This window comes from Mustela nivalis (genome assembly GCF_964662115.1).
Source record: "Mustela nivalis genome assembly, chromosome: 4".
Taxonomy (NCBI): Eukaryota; Metazoa; Chordata; class Mammalia; order Carnivora; family Mustelidae; genus Mustela; species Mustela nivalis.
Window position 1 is genome coordinate 93,498,735 of NC_139023.1, and position 18,165 is coordinate 93,516,899.

General features: G+C 33.2%; 1 protein-coding gene across 2 annotated transcripts in view; it reads left to right on the top strand.

The window, feature by feature from the left end:
* Positions 1 to 5,108: 5,108 nt before the first annotated feature.
* LOC309863291 (bifunctional heparan sulfate N-deacetylase/N-sulfotransferase 4) overlaps positions 5,109 to 18,165 on the top strand; it is a 242,168-nt gene continuing 229,111 nt past the window's right edge. For both annotated transcript variants that reach the window (XM_082727895.1, XM_082727896.1), the window contains exon 1: positions 5,109 to 5,576. The gene's annotated coding sequence lies outside the window, so the exon portion shown is untranslated. The remainder of the gene's footprint in view (positions 5,577 to 18,165) is intronic.

The following is an 18,165-nucleotide window of genomic DNA, read 5'->3' on the forward strand; positions in this document are numbered from 1 at the left end:
AATGATATTGGGATACCTAGATAAAAGGAATTTGTTATCAGATGAAACAAAATACCCTATATGACTGAAAGAGTGTTTACAAATTAATTATCATGATGTTAGGATTGTGGGCCGCAAGTATGTTTCTCAGTTTGAACATTTGGGACTTAAATTAGAGGATATAAAATGACTTGATTTGTAAGGCCTAACTCAAAAGGAAAGTATCATTAAGCCATAATGAAATTTTGGAAAACACATTACAAAGAAAAGAGAAAGAGATGAAGAAATAAAGTGAAACCGCCTATTGTAGATATCTCATTCATACTGAAGTACTTTGTGGTATTTAAAGATTCTCCTCTGATAAGAGCCTCCCTCTGGAGTTGTGGCCTAATTAATGTACTTTATAAACTCGAACCATCTTTGTGTAGCCTCAAAAAGAGAAATACACTGAAAATTTCATAGCAGGGATCAGACCATGGAATAATTGTAAATTTAATTTCTACTGTCTTCTTTCACCTCACCCAGGGTGTCACTTGAGTGCTAACCCTTTCATTACACAACAAACATTTTCGTGATTCAACGATGTTTTGGCCAACATCTGCTATTTATTAAGAATCATGTTCCTTTAGGCAGCTGTCAGCCAAACTGGAATTGGACTGTTTAGACTGTTTTTTTCTCCTCACTTGGCCCATCAAGCTCTGCATCTTCAAAGGATTTATGTGAAGCATTAACATACTGATTTCTCTCTTGCTAAAACAATGCGCTACAGTGATACTGGCAAGAAGATTCTTTCTTTCAGCCTGTGGTTACCATTTTTTTTCCTCCTCTCAATAGCTTGCTAACAAGAGATCCAGATGTGTAATAAGATAACATTTAAGTCTGTGTCTGGAGTGCTTGTTACATAAGTAATGCTCTTTGACATTACTTTTTTCCATCACATATATGATTTTTATGGAGCAAAGCTGACTTTCTGTTCCTTCTCTCTCACTTGTTTTTCCTTAAAAAAAAGTTTTTGTATTAGTCACTCATAGCTCAATTAGAGGCTTTTTCCCCCGAAGGCATAAACTTTGAACACCGCAGTTTATTCTCTTCATGCTTTTCCCTTTAAAAAGGAGTTAGTAAGGGTGTTTTTGTGTTAGCTGAGACAACTAGAAAGTTCCTCATGATAAAAAAAGAAAAGAGGACAGAAAGTTGTACGGTGGTAATAGAATCTTGCATGCATAAACTTTAGTAATTTAAATTGTAATTTAAATTACTTATAATTGTTCAAAATTGCCATTTTTGCAAAATTAAGGAGGTGAAAAATAAAAGGAGAAATAAATGTATATTTAAAACTATAATATCTTTGGTTTATAATATGGACATGCTTGTGAAGTGTTTTTTTTTAAGTAGGAATTACAAGGTACTTCGACACATTTCTTTAGCATTTTCTTTCCAAACTTCTGTTCATTTTAGGGATGGATTTTTTTTTTTTTAAGATTTTATTTATTTATTTGACAGACAGAGATCACAAGTAGGCAGAGAGGTAGGCAGAGACAGAGAGAGAGGAGGAGGAAGCAGGCTCCCCGCAGAGCAGAGAGCCCGATTGTGGGGCTCGATCCCAGGATCCTGGGATCATGACCTGAGCTGAAGGCAGAGGCTTTAACCCACTGAGCCACCCAGGCGTCCCTAGGGATGGATTTAGAACTTGCCTTTAGTAACAACAGAAGAGATGTTAATAAGAAAGTATATAATAAGTAGGAATTTTAGAAATTGTTAGATTTGCTGAATGTTTCTGATCTTATAATATTTTTATTAGTAGGTAAAAGTATCCTCTGACTTTGACTTGAAAATGAATTGACATATAAAACCAAAAAAATGAATATTTAATATTTAATAAATATGCTTAATTCTGTTTTGTTTCTTCTATTAAATAAGTAGGCACTGATATATACTTTACATACTTTATGTACATTTCAAGGGTGTATTATAGAATAGTTATGATGTTTTTCATTTTTAAAATTTCAAAACCAACCATGGTTTTGAAACCATATACATGTATATGGTTTTGAACTTTCAAGAAAGTCTGTAGAATTTCAAAACCATGCATATGGTTTTTGAACTTTCAAGAAAGTCTGTAGAAAAAAAGAGGCTCTGATAGCAATTAAATAAAAATTAAGGGGTACACCAAAAATGTGTTAATTCAACAAATTCGACTCACTTTAATAAGAATCATGTAGGATTAGTATATGTCTGGAACTATGTCTGAATACAGAGGACAAATTATATTGTACTTCATGGGGTGTCAAAAGAAAAATAATAGAATTTAACTATTAGCATTTGGACAGATACTTTGCATAATATATATTATTTCAAGCTAACTGGAAAGATGCTACATCTGACTCATGTGCAAGGTCTATAAATTGACCTTGAGCACAGGTAAAGTGATTAAAAATTACTTTGAGAAAGTAATTCTTCCCTATTGTCTCTTGCATGTTATATTCCCTCCTGGAAATACTCAAGATCATTTGCTTCATGTCCTCAACATGCTAGATTAGGAAATCATAAAAGTTAATAATTTCATAAATAAGTGTTTTTCAATCATTAGAAAATAAAATATACAAAGGGAATTATGAGCAAACTATTCAAGTTACTTTGGGGATTATTTTCTTTTTATTGTTTAATACGGGCAGTGTGAATATTTCCAACTTTCTCTAGGAGTAGGAAGGAAAGCAATTTGTGGTTGGTTTCCATCATTTATACATGTGTATATCTGATGGGCCCCTCTGGCCTGAAGATTTATTTTATTTCTGAATAAACTATGAGAAAAGAAGAGTATATATTTTTTCTTTTCCTACTATGTATTTGAAATCAGAATCTCAGATGTTTTTGTTTTTAACAGATACTTAATGTATTTTATGTTAAAATTTTATGTTAAAAATATCCACCATTAATATTATATATAATGCTTTTACATTGTCAAAGTGCTTTCACTTTATTATTCTACTCACTCCAAATAATAATGTTTCTTTAATTACAACAATGTTTATGGAATGATATCAGAGAAAAAACTGATCCATTAATTTCACCTGTAATCAAACACCAAAGATGGTCATCATCAGTGCTGAGGATATAAATCCCATTCCATGTTTAAATGCCATGGTTTCATGATCAGAATTACTGTGTTGTCATTTAGTTGCAATAACTGAAATTACTCTGATAAAGTAGCATTCTTTATTGAGTTATGAAGTAGATATATGTTAAAAGGTAAAGAACTTAAGTATCTAAAAAAGTTTCTTTTCATTTTTGTATAGCTAAAACATGAATGATGACTAAATTAAAGAGGAATTTTTTTTAAGATATTATTTATTTATTTGACAGCCAGAGGTCACAAGTAGGCAGAGAGGCAGGCAGAGAGAGAGAGGAGGCAGGCTCCCTGCTGAGCAGAGAGACCGATGCGGGGCTCAATCTCAGGACCCGGGGATCATGACCTGAGCTGAAGGCAGAGGCTTTAACCACTGAGCCACCCAGGCACCCGAAGAAGAATTTTTAGTATTAGAAATTACATAAAATGGAAAATCTTCAATTAGATTTTTAATTTATTTTGTTTCTGAGTAGTTAATGTTTGGCATGATGCTGTTCTAATAATAATTATTTTATTAAGACATCGCTAAAATGTTTAACTGCAATTTATCCATTTTGAATTTTGATGTGTATGACTATGGAAATTCTGATTTGATCTTCTAATGCATCTTTGCATTCCGAAGATTCTTAAAAGGTAGTAAGTATTCCTGGACTCTTCCTTGAGTATTTTTAAAATATAAATTTTCCTTTATTATACTTTTAGTTTATACCTCTGAAAAAATTACTGATACATGATCTATGATATACCTAGTGATGGTCTTTGTAAGTTACAAAACAACTGCTAGATATTCTTTAAGTATGGTGAAATTTTTCTATCGTCTACCTAGCATATGTGTACAGCTAGCTACCTGACCTTCAAAACCTTACACAGTATAACATGAATAGCACTGAGTGCATTAATATCATTCATTCAAAAGACCCCATCATAAATAAATGCTGTATTTTGAGGGACAGCCCCCATCCCAGCCACCAGCCTGCAACATACAGAAAAGGTCAATCATACTGTCCCAGTAATTCAAGTAGAATTCTTTAGAAGTAAAGACACACTTTTACCAGAAGGGCTCTTTGGGTTTGAGGAAAGTTTGTAGCTCTGTTCTCTAACCTATAAGGGGTTTGGGTTGAATAGTCATGATGACATCCTATTCCATTAATTGAAATAGTGGAACCAAAAGAAGATACCAAAGCAAGAAGAACCCTGGGAATCGTGCAGCCTGAAATGAAGAAATGCATTCTAAAGCACTTTATTTTTATATGTGTGTATTTGAATGAAGTTCAAAAAAAATGTACATAAAGCAAATAAATGTAATTTCTGTTTCTGAGTAAATAATGATTTAGGAAAAAAAGCAGGTAGTCTTCATTTGATGTTGCCAAGTAGAAAAATGAGAAATGGAGACAACAATTTTTTGTTCATGCTGGGAATAGAAGAGAACCTTTCCATAACAATCCAGTAATTTACCTAAACTAATGAAACAATCCACACAACACAGAAATGCACGCATGATTACTCTTTCTTTTCTTCTCCCACTTATTATGGTCTAAAATGTTATTATTAATTTTAGGAGTCTGCAATCCACTAATATTTCTTCAAGTTTCCTATTGTTCATTGTTGGCTTTTATTGAATTCATAATTCATGTGTTTGACTGGCACACATTTACCACAGAAAACGCTGTCTCGAACTTTTCATTTTTGCCCAATAGAATCTTCTGGTACAGTGTCAGAGCTGCAAAGTGGAATTTTACTCTCGAGTTTCATGGAAATAGTCCAACTGTACCATGAAAGATTATGCAAATCCTCAAGGAGCATCTAATCAATCACCTTGGTGTGAGAGGAATGCAGCTGATGGCTGAATTAGCTTCTGTTGGAACGTATTCATGTGTAACATCCCACTGACTGCATGACATCACAACAGCTCCAGGTCCTTGAAAGTCTTGAGGATGATTAGCTGAAGGAATTGGCTGTTTCTGCCAATCATAATCCGGCAGGGCTGCCTTTATAGTTCTGGAGATGTGAGAGAAAGAGGGAGGGAGGGAAAGACCGACTACAGCTAAACAAGGAGCACAGCAGCAGTAGCAACAGCAGAGCAGAAGCAGCTGGTATTCCGGTGATTAAATAGTTCTCATAGCCTTTTTGCTGTACTCGGTCCGCTCCCTGGTGTAATTCTCGTGTCCAAGGAGGAAGCTGCATTTTAACGGTGTGCTGAACAGAGGTTTGAATCATTCCAGCTGGCTGCTTGTTTTGAAAAGGACAATGTGTGTATAAATAAAAAGAGACTGCTGGAAGAGTTCAGATACTAGGATTGGAGCTAAAAAGCGCTCTCGGAATATTGTTCAGGCAGATTGTATGAACTGAAAGCTCCTTCTAATTAACCTGGAGCCGAGTGAATCTGAATACTGGATATCTCACTTTCTAACTCGGGATACATTCAAGTTAGGATAAGAACAAACAAACAAAAAAAATTGAAATGCTTCTCTAGGTAAGTTCTTGCTTAATTTGCTGAAATTGAAATGTGTGCAATAAATGAATATATGTTGCTTAGCTATGTAAACCAGTTGAACACAATAAAGTTTTATTTGTGAAAGATTTATGTAGAAGCAGATATTAGTTTTAGACCAAATTCAATCTCTCTTTTCAGTATGTGTGTGCTTATCTGTCATTACTCTTTGTAGAAGTTATATTTGCACTATAAATGGAAAATACAGTCCTGCCTAAAAAAAAAGAGATAGAACCTGAAATATTTTTAATTGTCAGAACATTTGCGTAATAAACTCACTTGATAACAATTTTAGCCTTTCATATTGAAAATGCCCGTTTTACAAACTCAGCATTCACACTGTGTTGTTATAAATGTTTCCCTGAAAAGTGTTACTGATAACATGGCATTCGAATTGCTCAAGATGGGAACTCCTCTCTTTGGGACCTGAGATTTATAGGCATGCCCTGTTCTAATGGTCTGCTTTAGAAAAACAGCTGTCACAGACATTTGAAATTGTATGATACAGTCATAAATTGCTTTTAAAAAATAGACGTTTTTCTACTAGGTCCTATTAGGAAAGAAAAATAAATTCTCGGAATAATGTATGTCATATACCTATGACTTAGATTCCCCAAAACAGCTTTATGCTATACCTGTAAATACCTCCAAATTCTTCATATACAAATTAAGTTGGAAAATACGAAATGCTATTTAAATATGGTTCTATTCATCCCTTCCAATATCCCTGTTAGAGAATGCCAAATGAAAATGAAACCTTAAGCCTGTATTTTCTTTATAATGTGTCCTGATTAATAAACTACTGTATTTTTCAGTTATCATCATGGTATTTTCAAGTGATGATAGGTTATATATACTGTGAGTTCTAATATAACTCTGAAAAAGTTTCAGTAGTTTACACTTTATTATGTCTTTTTCAAATTCACCTTTTGCTTTGATGATGTCTTCTATCAGAATATTTTTCGTCAGCTCAAAATCCTAAACATTTAACTAAATTGCATACAGTTATTGATGTGTTTTCTTAATAATTTTAGTAATTCACTTTCTCCCCAACCCCTCATGGTTCAAATCCTGAGTTTCTCGCCACAAAAGGAAATTAATGAAGACAAAAGTTACTGTAATTAGTTGAATTTCTCCAAAACCAGGAGGCAATTATTTTTCTCCAAAGATTTAAAATGTGTTTATCTCAAAATAATAATTTTAAATTCTTCTCTTAAAAATACATCAATTAGCTATTTCCAGATGCCAGGTTGATGCTATGTTGGTCATGTTTTCTTCATGAAGCAAATGTTTGTAGAGAATATAAAATCAAGCAGTTTAAACCTTCACCTGGAATTCATTAAAAAAAGTAAGTGATTAGTAAGAAATATGTATTTGCTACTAACCATTTATCTTAATAGGATAATGGGTATTAATACCATTTAACATCTGCTGTGACATTTTTATAATAATAAATCCTGTGGCTATGTACCTTATAATGATTAATATCACACAGAATATGATAGAAGTCTCATGATAAGCTTAGATTTTTAGAAACTGAACATTAAGCAGATAGTCATTTTTTTTTACTGTATCTTAATGACAACTGATTATAACTAAGACTGATGCTTAGAATCCTTTGAAAAAAATGTATTGTGTATGATAATAACTCTAACATGAAAATTACGTCTTTTAGAGAGAAAATATAGATACAATTTACAAACGCAGGCATCATTCTAAATTTTTTTAAAAAGGCAACTAACTGAAATTAGAAGTTTTTAAAAAGCCAAAAACTTCATGAGGATTTTGACATTTCTTTTTAATAACTTGTAAACATATATAAATTGCATTTTGTTTTCTGCCAACTGAATTTATTCTCAAAAAAATGTGTCCACTTAAATGATTTTCCTTAAATATCAAAATGAAGTAAATGGAAGCTATTTTATACATAAATATTTAAAATCATAATTTGGAATTTCTATATGTGAGAGAATAAAAATACATGTTTATATATATATATATTCACCTCAACAAAGGACAATCTTTTTCATTTTGTATGAGTATTAAAACTGTTAAAACTATTTTCTTCTCCTACCCAAAAATAATTTTGTAATTGGATTTAAAACAAAGTCAGTTTCTTAGTTCAAGTCTCAATGCTAACCTTACTTCCTAAAATTGCTAAAGAAATGCTTCTGAACTAGTGAAATATTTGTCCTCAATAGGTCTAATGTTTATATGATCCCTTTGCACATTCTGTTTGAATGGGAAGGGTGCCACTGAGAATAAAATCCAAAGATCAAACTTTCTGTGTTCCCTGAGTAACAACTACTCAGGGAGAACAGAGAAGCATTTAGCATGCTTTGTTCAAACTAGAGGATTCTAGCTGATGCTGCCTCCCCAGATTAGGAAAGCAGCTGGGGAAACTTATAAAATAAAGCTAAAATATCAGCCCTGGCTGGAAGCCAAGACAGAGAAGCTGTGCACCCAGAAGGCTAATTCTTTCTGGGCTAAATTCATTGATAATGCATTATGTTTAAAGTCTAACCTGAAGTGTAACTTTTTTTCTCTAGTACAAACCATGGGACATTCAAGAACAAATATACCTTTTGACTAGAGTAAATTTTAAAGTAATGAAGTTTTCTCCTGTATAAAGTTTGCTGTAACAAAAAATGTAAACAAATGTAGCAGAAACTCCTATGAAATGCAGTTTATACTTAAGATCAAAAAAGAAATAAAGATGAGATGTATCATCTAACCATTATCTTGGTGAAGGCAGAGTGATCAGAGATGCCACCTATGGATACATGTCCAAAGGAAGAAGTGGGGAGGTTTTATGAAAGTAACTCAGTAAAATTTACAGTGGAATTAGACATACTAAAACAGTTATAGCATATATCTTATGGAGCTAAAGACAAAAGAGAAAGTTATCTCTCAACCATTATGTACTCCAAATAAGTAGGAAAAAGGGGAACCATGTTGTCTGTTGATTTATTTTAAGTTTATGAAGTGAGAGAAATAGGTCAGGTGTCAGACATAATGCTACTGCCTTCAGCTATCGTTGAATAACATTTAGCCAACGTTTTCTTTAACACATCAGGAAACTTTCACCTATGCTGTTACAGAGAGTGTTAAATGCACTCTTTTTAAAGTTATTTCAGCAAGGCTCAGAAGTTAGAGGTGTCAATTGCAATACAGAACTTTTATAAAAACAATCCTATTTCCAAGCTTCTTTTATCTCAATTTTCTAAGGAATACTATCACATCTTAGAGTTGACAAAACTAGTTTCTTTTAGAATAGTATTGAATTGATAACAGATTTTTCCAAAGCCCAAAATAGTCTGGTAATGAAATCCAAACACATCAATGGCTTTGTACATTTCAAAACAGATTTTTTAAAAATGTGAGTAGTGAGGCACCTGACTGCCCAGTTAGTAGAGCATACAACTCTTAATCTTGGAGTTGTAAGTTTGAGCCCCAGGTTGAGTGTAGAGATTACTTAAAAATAAAATCCTTAAAAAATGTGAATAGTAACACTCTCCACTCCTGTTGATGTAAATGTTTTCCTTGATGTATCTATTTCCTTTCCCTTCTTATAATTTGTTTATATTCATGATTATCCATATAATTCAGGCCGTGGAAAATATTATAACAAAACAACCTGAATATAATAAATTAAATGTTCCCTTTTAAGTGACACATTAAATAAATTTGCATATATAGCCTACTTCAGAAATATTTTTTCAAGAGATATATTAAATGATAATCATAATTAATTAATTAGAACAAAGGAAATATGTGAGAAGAAAATAAAGGTTAAAAAGATTATGTTTGAATGCTTGAGAACTAAATTTGATGATGTTTTCAGGGTATCTTAAAAAACAAAAGTGATAACTTCATTAAATTGCAGAATTTAGACTTCTGTACCACTCTCATTCTTTACACTTCTTTGAAGTTATTGTTTTAATATTTGAAGTGCTCAATAAAAAGGCAACTTTATTTTTCAAAGATTTTATTTATTTATTTGATAAAGAGAGACAGCAAGAAAGGTAACACAGGGTGAGGGGGGGCGGTATAGTGGGAGAGGGAGAAGCAGGCTCCCTGCTGTGCAGGGAGCCGGAGGCGGGGCTAGATCCCCAGGACCCTGGGATCATGGTCTGAACCAAAGGCAGACACTTAAGGACTGAGCCACCCAGGTGCCCCAAGAGGCAACTTTTAATAAGCTAACACACACACACACACACACATGCAAGCGCACAAACATTTCTTTTTTTTTTCTCTCCAAATTAAAAGACAGTGCCCTTTCAGAATTCTATCATCAGGTGGACTTGTGCTGTGTCTTATTTAAAATAGTTAGCCTCCATATTACAAGCCTTTAATGGAATTTGTCTTCATACCTTGTGGAAGCTAAAAGTCAGTTGGCCAGGTTCAGTATGTTCAAGCAGAAAGTAAATGTAGATACACTTCTTTAATCACTGTTCATCTGCTCCTTTCCTCTTTTCTTACTTTTTCTCCTTTTTCTTTTTTCTTTTTCCTTTCTATTTCCTCCTTTCCTCTTTCTCTTCATTTTGTTCTCCCTCCCTTTTTCCTTATTTATTTCCACCCCCTTCCTATCTCCCTGACTTCCTTCCTTCCTTTCTGTCTTCCTTCCCTCATATCTTCCTTTCTTCTCTTTATTTTCTGTTCATTTTGGCCACATCAGCTTCAAAGCTCTCTTGCAAAATCCAGGAGTAAACCACTCATGTTTAGCATAGTAGTGATTATTTATCTAATGGCCCAGTTTGAACATGGGAGTGGGTGGGAAAAATGCACATAAAAAGTGGCTAAACTACACTGAACAATAAAAGAAAGATAAGATGGGATGGGAAATTCATGTCAAAGAAGTAATGATGTCAACTTTAAATTTTAGCTGTTCTCCCACCTATGAATTTCCATTTAATTTACTAAATTCTTTAAGTAGAATCCCTTTTCTTCTTTTCTATATACTTCCCTTTCATTGGCAGTAGAATCTTTAGCATGCAGCAAATGCAGCTTAGTGGCAAAAATAAAATAATAATACATGTAAATAATCCTTGTACTGATACTTTAAATCCCCACAAATCATTTTTATATTTAGTAGTTTAAACATAGTAGCATTCATATGCAGCCCAAAGACTGACTGCTATACTAATGGAAGAAGGAGAGAGAAAGGAAAGCTATTTTGCACAATAACATGCTTTGGCTTGACTCCATTCCTTAATCAGAAATTCAATTGTAGACTGCTGATCCACAGAATTTGTCATATTTCATCAGACATCTCAAAAGAGTTCTTCTTAAGGTACTGAATAGTCTTTTACACCTACGTAAAAATCACTTAAACCTCAGGAATAAATATAGCTGCTCTAAGGATTAATACCAGGAAAGGAAACAGATGCAGAGATGCAAATGCTCTTGTGAACACATATAAAAGTCCTAATTCTATTCATTACTCTAAAGCGCAAATGAGTAATGAGAATTAAAATTTAATTATTTTTGTTTCCCTATCAGTCTTTCTGTAATAGTTATGTCAATCCAACTGATACGCATACTATAAAAGGTAAAATAAAACATAGGCAATCATTTAAAAGTTCTTAAGTATTATGGTTCCTGATATCTCAGTTTGCAAAGCTGCTTTCCTTGGAATAGGGCATTTTCTTAATAACCACCAAAATGATGCTCAAATTGGTCAATCGAGGTTGAACTCAATTTAGTACTTAAGTTACTCTATTTTTCCACCTGGACATATTTTTCACTTTAAATAGAGAAAATGGCTTTTCATTTTTGTTCGATAATGTCTATAGTGATAATGATAAAATTATCTATTATTTTAAATATGTGCCAGACACCATTCAAGATATTAGTGTGAAGAAAATATCTCTTAGGAGGCTTGTGTGTGTTGCGGAGGGAGGGAGACAAGCAGTAAACAAATAAAGACGCTATGATAGGGCTGTAAGTACTTTGAAGATGAGTAGATCTAGGTGGTGGATTAAAGGGTGTTAGTGAAAGCCGTAAGAGCTGATCAGTAAATATCTTTCTGATAAACTGACACTCAGAAAACCTATTTAAAAGTTATCTGCCAGGGGCACCTGGGTGGCTCAGTGGGTTAAGCCTCTGCCTTCGGCTCAGGTCATGATCCTGGGGTCCTAGGATCTAGCCCCGCATCGGTCTCTCTGCTCAGCAGGGAGCCTGCTTTCCTTCCTCTCTCTCTCTGCCTGCCTCTCTGCCTACTTGTGATCTCTCTCTGTCAAATAAATAAATAAAAATCTTAAAAAAAAAAGTTATATGCCAAACTGAGAATATTGCTTCAATCTTGTAGAAAAATGTGACAAAGAGCAACAACCTACCATAATATGATAGCTGACAAGCTGAATTTTTATTCTGCCAATTGACTATTATCTTCAATTCTGTGAAATTGTCTGGTAAAGTTTAGGATATGGCCCACTGTTTAATGTTGCTTTCTCTGTAAAGCAGAAAGACCATCAGTTTTAGAAAATGTAAATCTCAACTATGCTTCTACTCTTTACATTTTTAAGGTATTTTAAAAGTAGTGAGTAAATATTTCAAATTATTATATCTTTCCCTACAGCTTGAAAGTCAATGCTATTATTGAGACTTATGTAGCAGAACTAGTCCCCTGTCTCATTTTCACAAATCAGTGGGTATAAGAAACAGTATTCCAAAGATCACTCAGTTGGCTGGAGTAATAGACTTACATTGGTATTACAGAGGGATAAATGTAATTATTGATTTTTTTTTTTAAAAATTCACCAATTACAAAGGGATTTCAAACTCAACAAGTACCAAAAATATGATAAGGCTAATACAGTATTAATGAAACTTAAAATGAATTAATGAAATCAAAGTACCAAAGTCAAGGGAACAATGATCAGTAATCTTCCTTGGCAGAGGTCTGACATCATGTGGCCTATTTGCCAATGTCAGGTTCCTACCATCTCATATTAGGAGCAGTCTTCCCTGACCTTCTTCCTCCATGGTAGATCATTGTTTCTGCTCCTCTCTCACAGTTGTCTTATGGCACCTATTGCCTTAAGGTGTAAATACTGTATATGTATCAGTGCCCCCAGTTAACCAAAATATTCCAATAGCAGGACTGCTTAGGGAGATCTTCACCTACAGGCAAATAGCAAGCATTTGATAAATGTAAAATGTGAGGCACGTTCTATGAGCAACAACTGAGGAAACAGTTTTTAAAGAAAAAAAAAAAAAGAACTGTTGAAGAATAGTATAATCACTTTTACATGTTGCAGAAGAGTTTTTTTTTTTTTTAAATGAAAGTGGACTTTGTTTTGTATTATATGACACCAGAGGACTAATATATGAAAGATATTGGGAGGCTGTTTCTATGCAAAATCAGGAAGAACAACACATCCTAAAATCAGTGAGATTCTAGTCAATCAAAACAACCACCACAGGTTGGAGTGCTGCTTATCCAGAAGACTTCTCTAGAAGGTATTTCTTCCTTAGCAGGACATGGTTGGTGAGGTTCCTTATGTTTTTCATTATGTAGCTATAAAGGAGTGTGGATGAAGATTTTACAGTGATCATGCTACTCACCTAAAAACAATCTCTAGGAGTTGGTTCAAAGATTGGTCAACAAATTTCAAGTAAATAAAATTGAGTAAAATTACATGTCAGGAATGTATTTCTCAGGACATGTTCTAGAATGCAAAAGCAACTTCACAAAAGGGTAATTTTACAAAGTGTATAATTTGTTGAAGATAATAAAATAATAATTAAGTGAAGGATTGATTTTTAAAAATTTAAATATATTAGTTTTGTTCCTCTTTTGAGCCAGTCCAAGAAAGAAAATTTCTCCAGATTAGATGCATGAATAAGAGCGATACTTCTAGCCGCTACGAACTTTTAAATGATAAAGAATATAGAGATTGTTGGGCTGAGTTGCGAAGTTTAAGCTCTACTAGAGAAGAATTGCAGTCATGTAAACAAATGCGAATTGATACAAAGATGAGTTAGCATTATGACATAATAGAAGGCAAGAGGTAATGTTGAATTCCACCAAAGTTGGATTCTAATTCCAGCTTTGCCCTCGTGTGTAGTGTAACCTTGAAAAATCTTATTAACTCTTCTGTGCCTCAGATTCATGATCTGTGAATGGAGATAATAATACCTACTTCATAGAACCGCTGGAAAAGCTAAATGTGATAATAAATATGAAGTTCCTAGGACAAAGTTGGAAACATGAGAGGTATTAAATTAATGGAATTAAGTATTAATTACATGCATCAGTACTCTGACTTTGGCCTGCAAGGTAACATTTTGTACTGATTTAAAGCAACTCCTAGTATAAGTATTGACTATTTTCAATCCCCTTCACTTGTAGGTAATGATCTAAATCACTTTTTTGCACTATTTTTCCTGTATTTTTATTATATATGAATATTAATGATATTAAATAAAAGTTAAATGATCAGAGATCATTGACTAACATTTTAATCTGACTCATAAGACTTTCAAAAATTAACTCACATTCAAATATCTTGAGGAAAACAGATCATGAACCAGAGGAAAATACCATCAGGAAAAAAAGTGCTAAATAGTTTATCTTAATTTTCTGGCATGCTGGTATAAGGAAAAACATGGGTTTAGAAGAAGACAAGAAGGCAAAGGTTCAGAAACTAAAGCTGGATAAAATTAAAACAAATACAAATGTTACTTACTTTGCAATTTTATCTAGTAAACAGTAAAAAATATTTTAGGTGGTGTCTATATTGATATATTTTCCAGAATTATTACAAAAGTTACTTATGAATGTTTTAAAAGAATGCTAGGCACTGAACCAAAATAATTCACCTAGGATGCCTCTTTGGTAGAAAATACTGGGGGGTATAAAATGTAAAACATTTTGTTGACCTTCAAGATATCTCTGGAGGAAAAAAAGGAATAGGGGAAATGAAAAAAAAATGGTTTTGTTTTACATGTGGAAACTGTACAAACATGCAGAAACTATGCTACTACAAAATTGTATGCAATTGTTTACTTCAAATTTCTTGAACAGTTTTCTGACCAAGAGCTTGTGCAAGTTATAGGTGGGCAGAATATTCATTCTAGAGGCTTCTTCACACCTCTTGCACTCACACAGGGAGAAATACAGGAAAGCTTGTTAACTACTACCTCATTCCCACTAATGGCAAAAATTGCTTCCACAGCAGCCTCTGGACAATAGATTTAACTTCTCCAAATTACTAATGTTGACTCAGACTGAGAGTGAAAAAGATACAAAATATATTTTAAGTTTTGCCCCAAATGTGTTAGTGTCTTAAATTGACCTTAAATTTTCCATATGTAAAACCAGACCACTCTTCCTATTCTTTTTTCCCCAAGATATTTTGAAGATCAACAAAATGTTTTATATTTCAAATTCTTGCAGTATTTTCTATCAAATAGGCTTGCTAAGTGAATTATTTTGGTACAGTGCCTAGCATCGTTTTAAAGCATTCATAAGTAACGTTTGTAATAATTCTAGATTCCAGTCATCAAGTATTAAAATAGGAGCATCTCGAGAAACATTGCCTCTGACAAGTAACAGAATGCTTGAAATCACTCCAAGTCTCTCCCCATAATTTTTTATTATGCTTTTTTCCAAACTTTCAGAACTCTGCATCCTGGATTAGTTTTGAGTGGGAGGAGGAAATTCTATATGGGATATATTTACATGTGACCACCCATTTTATTTCTGGTTGATAGCCAAGCTGGTATTTTATTCTGCAGTATCTAAAAGTTAAAAGAACATAAAATATGAAGCAATTAGATTGAAAAACAGCAAGCACAGATTATCAGTGAAATTGAATGGAGCATGTCTCCCTTTGGTAAAGAATTACCTGACTGCTTTGTGCTATGTAAAATCATGAATGTTCTGAAATAAGAGAAATATGTTAAAGATGGAAATTGTAACTAAAAGATTTATAAGATCTACAGTTATGAGATTAAATCTCCAAAAGAAAATGATCAGTATTTCCATTTTGGTAGAGTTCTTTATGAGTCTTGTGCATGGCAATGAAATTCTACTTCTTGATATTTAGGGTTCCAAAGCAGAATGGTGGCAATGGAGGAGGTCTAGAATCAATCAGAAAATGTGGGTTCACTTAGCCATGTGAAGTTATACTAGTTTTGTCTTCTATGTATTAAATTTTCCATTTATTCATTCCTTGAGTTATTTGAATAATAATTTGGTAATTGGTAATTATATCTATTTATACATAAGGTGTATATATATATGTGTATATATATATATATACACACACACACACATAAAATAAAGGGGGCCCAGTTGAAAAGGGTTTATTATTATAACAAGAAGCTCGAAGTCAGTAGTATATGTTTTACACAGCAATATCCTGATAGTGAGATAATATAATGGAAAAAACAATCCTTACTAGAACTTCCTATAAACTAGATAATAGACAACAGTTATACTGCCCCAAACCAATCTAAATTTTCTCCAGGCATTTATGTATTAACTTCACTGCATTAGGGGTTTCTAGGTAAGAAAGTTGGTGGTAAAGAAATGAAGGTTGAGATAAATGAATTTTAAGAGGTAATAATCTTTTGTTCTTTCTGATGCAGACAAATTCTATGATAGTGACCAAGTGATAGCTTACCTAAATTCAGTAAAAGAATAATTAAAACATCAAAAGTATGTCTTCTAAAAGATGCTAGACATTAATGTAACTTGTGAATGTAAGTGTTGTACTGTTGGTAACATACTCTAGTCACAGAGATGATTAATATATTTCTTATAATTTATAGTTTAATAAATTCTGATTCCTTGATGTTAAGCTTCCATGTTAAATATTAGGCAAAAATTTTTTTCTTTTTCTGTTACTCAGTAATAGGTCAAGAAGTACATTACCACGTTGTATTTTCATTCATTCATCCATATACCTTGGAGTTTCCTTGCCTATAAGAACATGAGGGCTAAGTGAACATTTTATGTTTCATGGATAACCTTCCATGATTGTCTTCTGAGAGAATTAACAAGGATGCAGAACCATACTAAATATAATAATGTTTTTTTTTTAAAGGTTATTGAACTAAACAAAAGCAATTACCAGTCAATAGCAATCATTTTATTGCTGTTGTCTGTAAGTTGATTTAACTAAAATGTATAGAGAAAAGCACAGAAAAAGAACAATGCATTGGGATTCTAAGGGCAAAATTGGTCATCACTCCTCTGCCTGATCCTGGATCCTGGAAAATCAAATCTTTGGTTTCAAGGATCTTTCAAGTCTCTCTTTCCTCCTCTAAATCCAACGCTCTCATCCATCAGTGATTAGAAAAATTGACTTCCCTCTTTATATCCTCTTCTAATAAATAAAGAATCCACAGGACTCTTTTCCTTTCTCTGAAATCTTGTAGCATATCCATAGAGTTCTTTCTTTGCTGATAAGCAGGTAGTACTCATGACATCAAGTTTGTGCTCCTATGAACTCTCTCACTTTTTTTTTTCTTTTTATTTGCAGGTTTTTTGAACTCGCTCACCACCTACTACCTTCTCAATTCACTTTAATCTTTTACTTGACTTCATTACACTAATGGGCATTTGCTAAGGTCACCAAAACCAAGGTTAATTTTCAGTATATTTCTTGACTTAAAATAGCATTCAGTTCTTGCTCAGAAGTATTTGTGTACCTTTGCTTATAGCTTCCATGGCTCTCTTCCACTAACCACACTTCATTCAGTGTAAAGGTTTTAATGGTATACCTCTATCATTGTATTGTACACAGTGTTCCTTAGCTTTCTCACTTGACATTATAGCTTTTCTTACTCCTTAATTTATAATTCCAGCACAGACCTTAAATTCCATTATGATTTATGGCATAGTAGAAGACATTCCTTTTGATTATCTCACAGGTGTTTCAAAAATAATATATTACATTCTACTCGTTTTTCTCATCTCACATCTTTGCTAGCATATAACTGTGTACTTTCCCTAGTTTGTACATACCATGTTCTATTGTAATTTGTATTCAAGTGTGTCACAGAATGGATTCTCATTGCTTTTAAAGAGTAGAGGTAATGTTTCTCAGTGGATAGTACATCTGGCGCTTGGTAAGCATTTAAAAGTACTGAATGAATGACTGAAAGGCTGAAGTCTTTGGGCAATTTTTACCCCTTTAGATCCATTCAATCACCAAGTCATGATACTCCTATTTCTTATGCGACAGAATAAAAATAATTCATATGAGAGTATTCACAACCTTGAACCTCTAACAAACAGTATTAAACTTTTTCCATTTCCCCCCACTAAAGAGAAGGGTATCTTGCTTTTTGACTGTGAGGTTAATTGATAATATAATAGGGTCTTAGAGAGAAAGGATAAGAGGAAAGGAAGGGAAAAAACAGTGAAGCAGGTGGCAGAGATAAAATTTTGTCGTGTGAGAATTTCCAGAGTAGCTTTGGGGTACAGGGGAAATGGAGAGTAGAAAAACCAACATTTTAGAAGTGCCATTTTGTTTTATGAATTGGAGATCTTTAGTGTTGTTTAGAAAATGTGGGTAAATAAAAGAATTCCTTTTAAATAAATTATTGTGGTTCT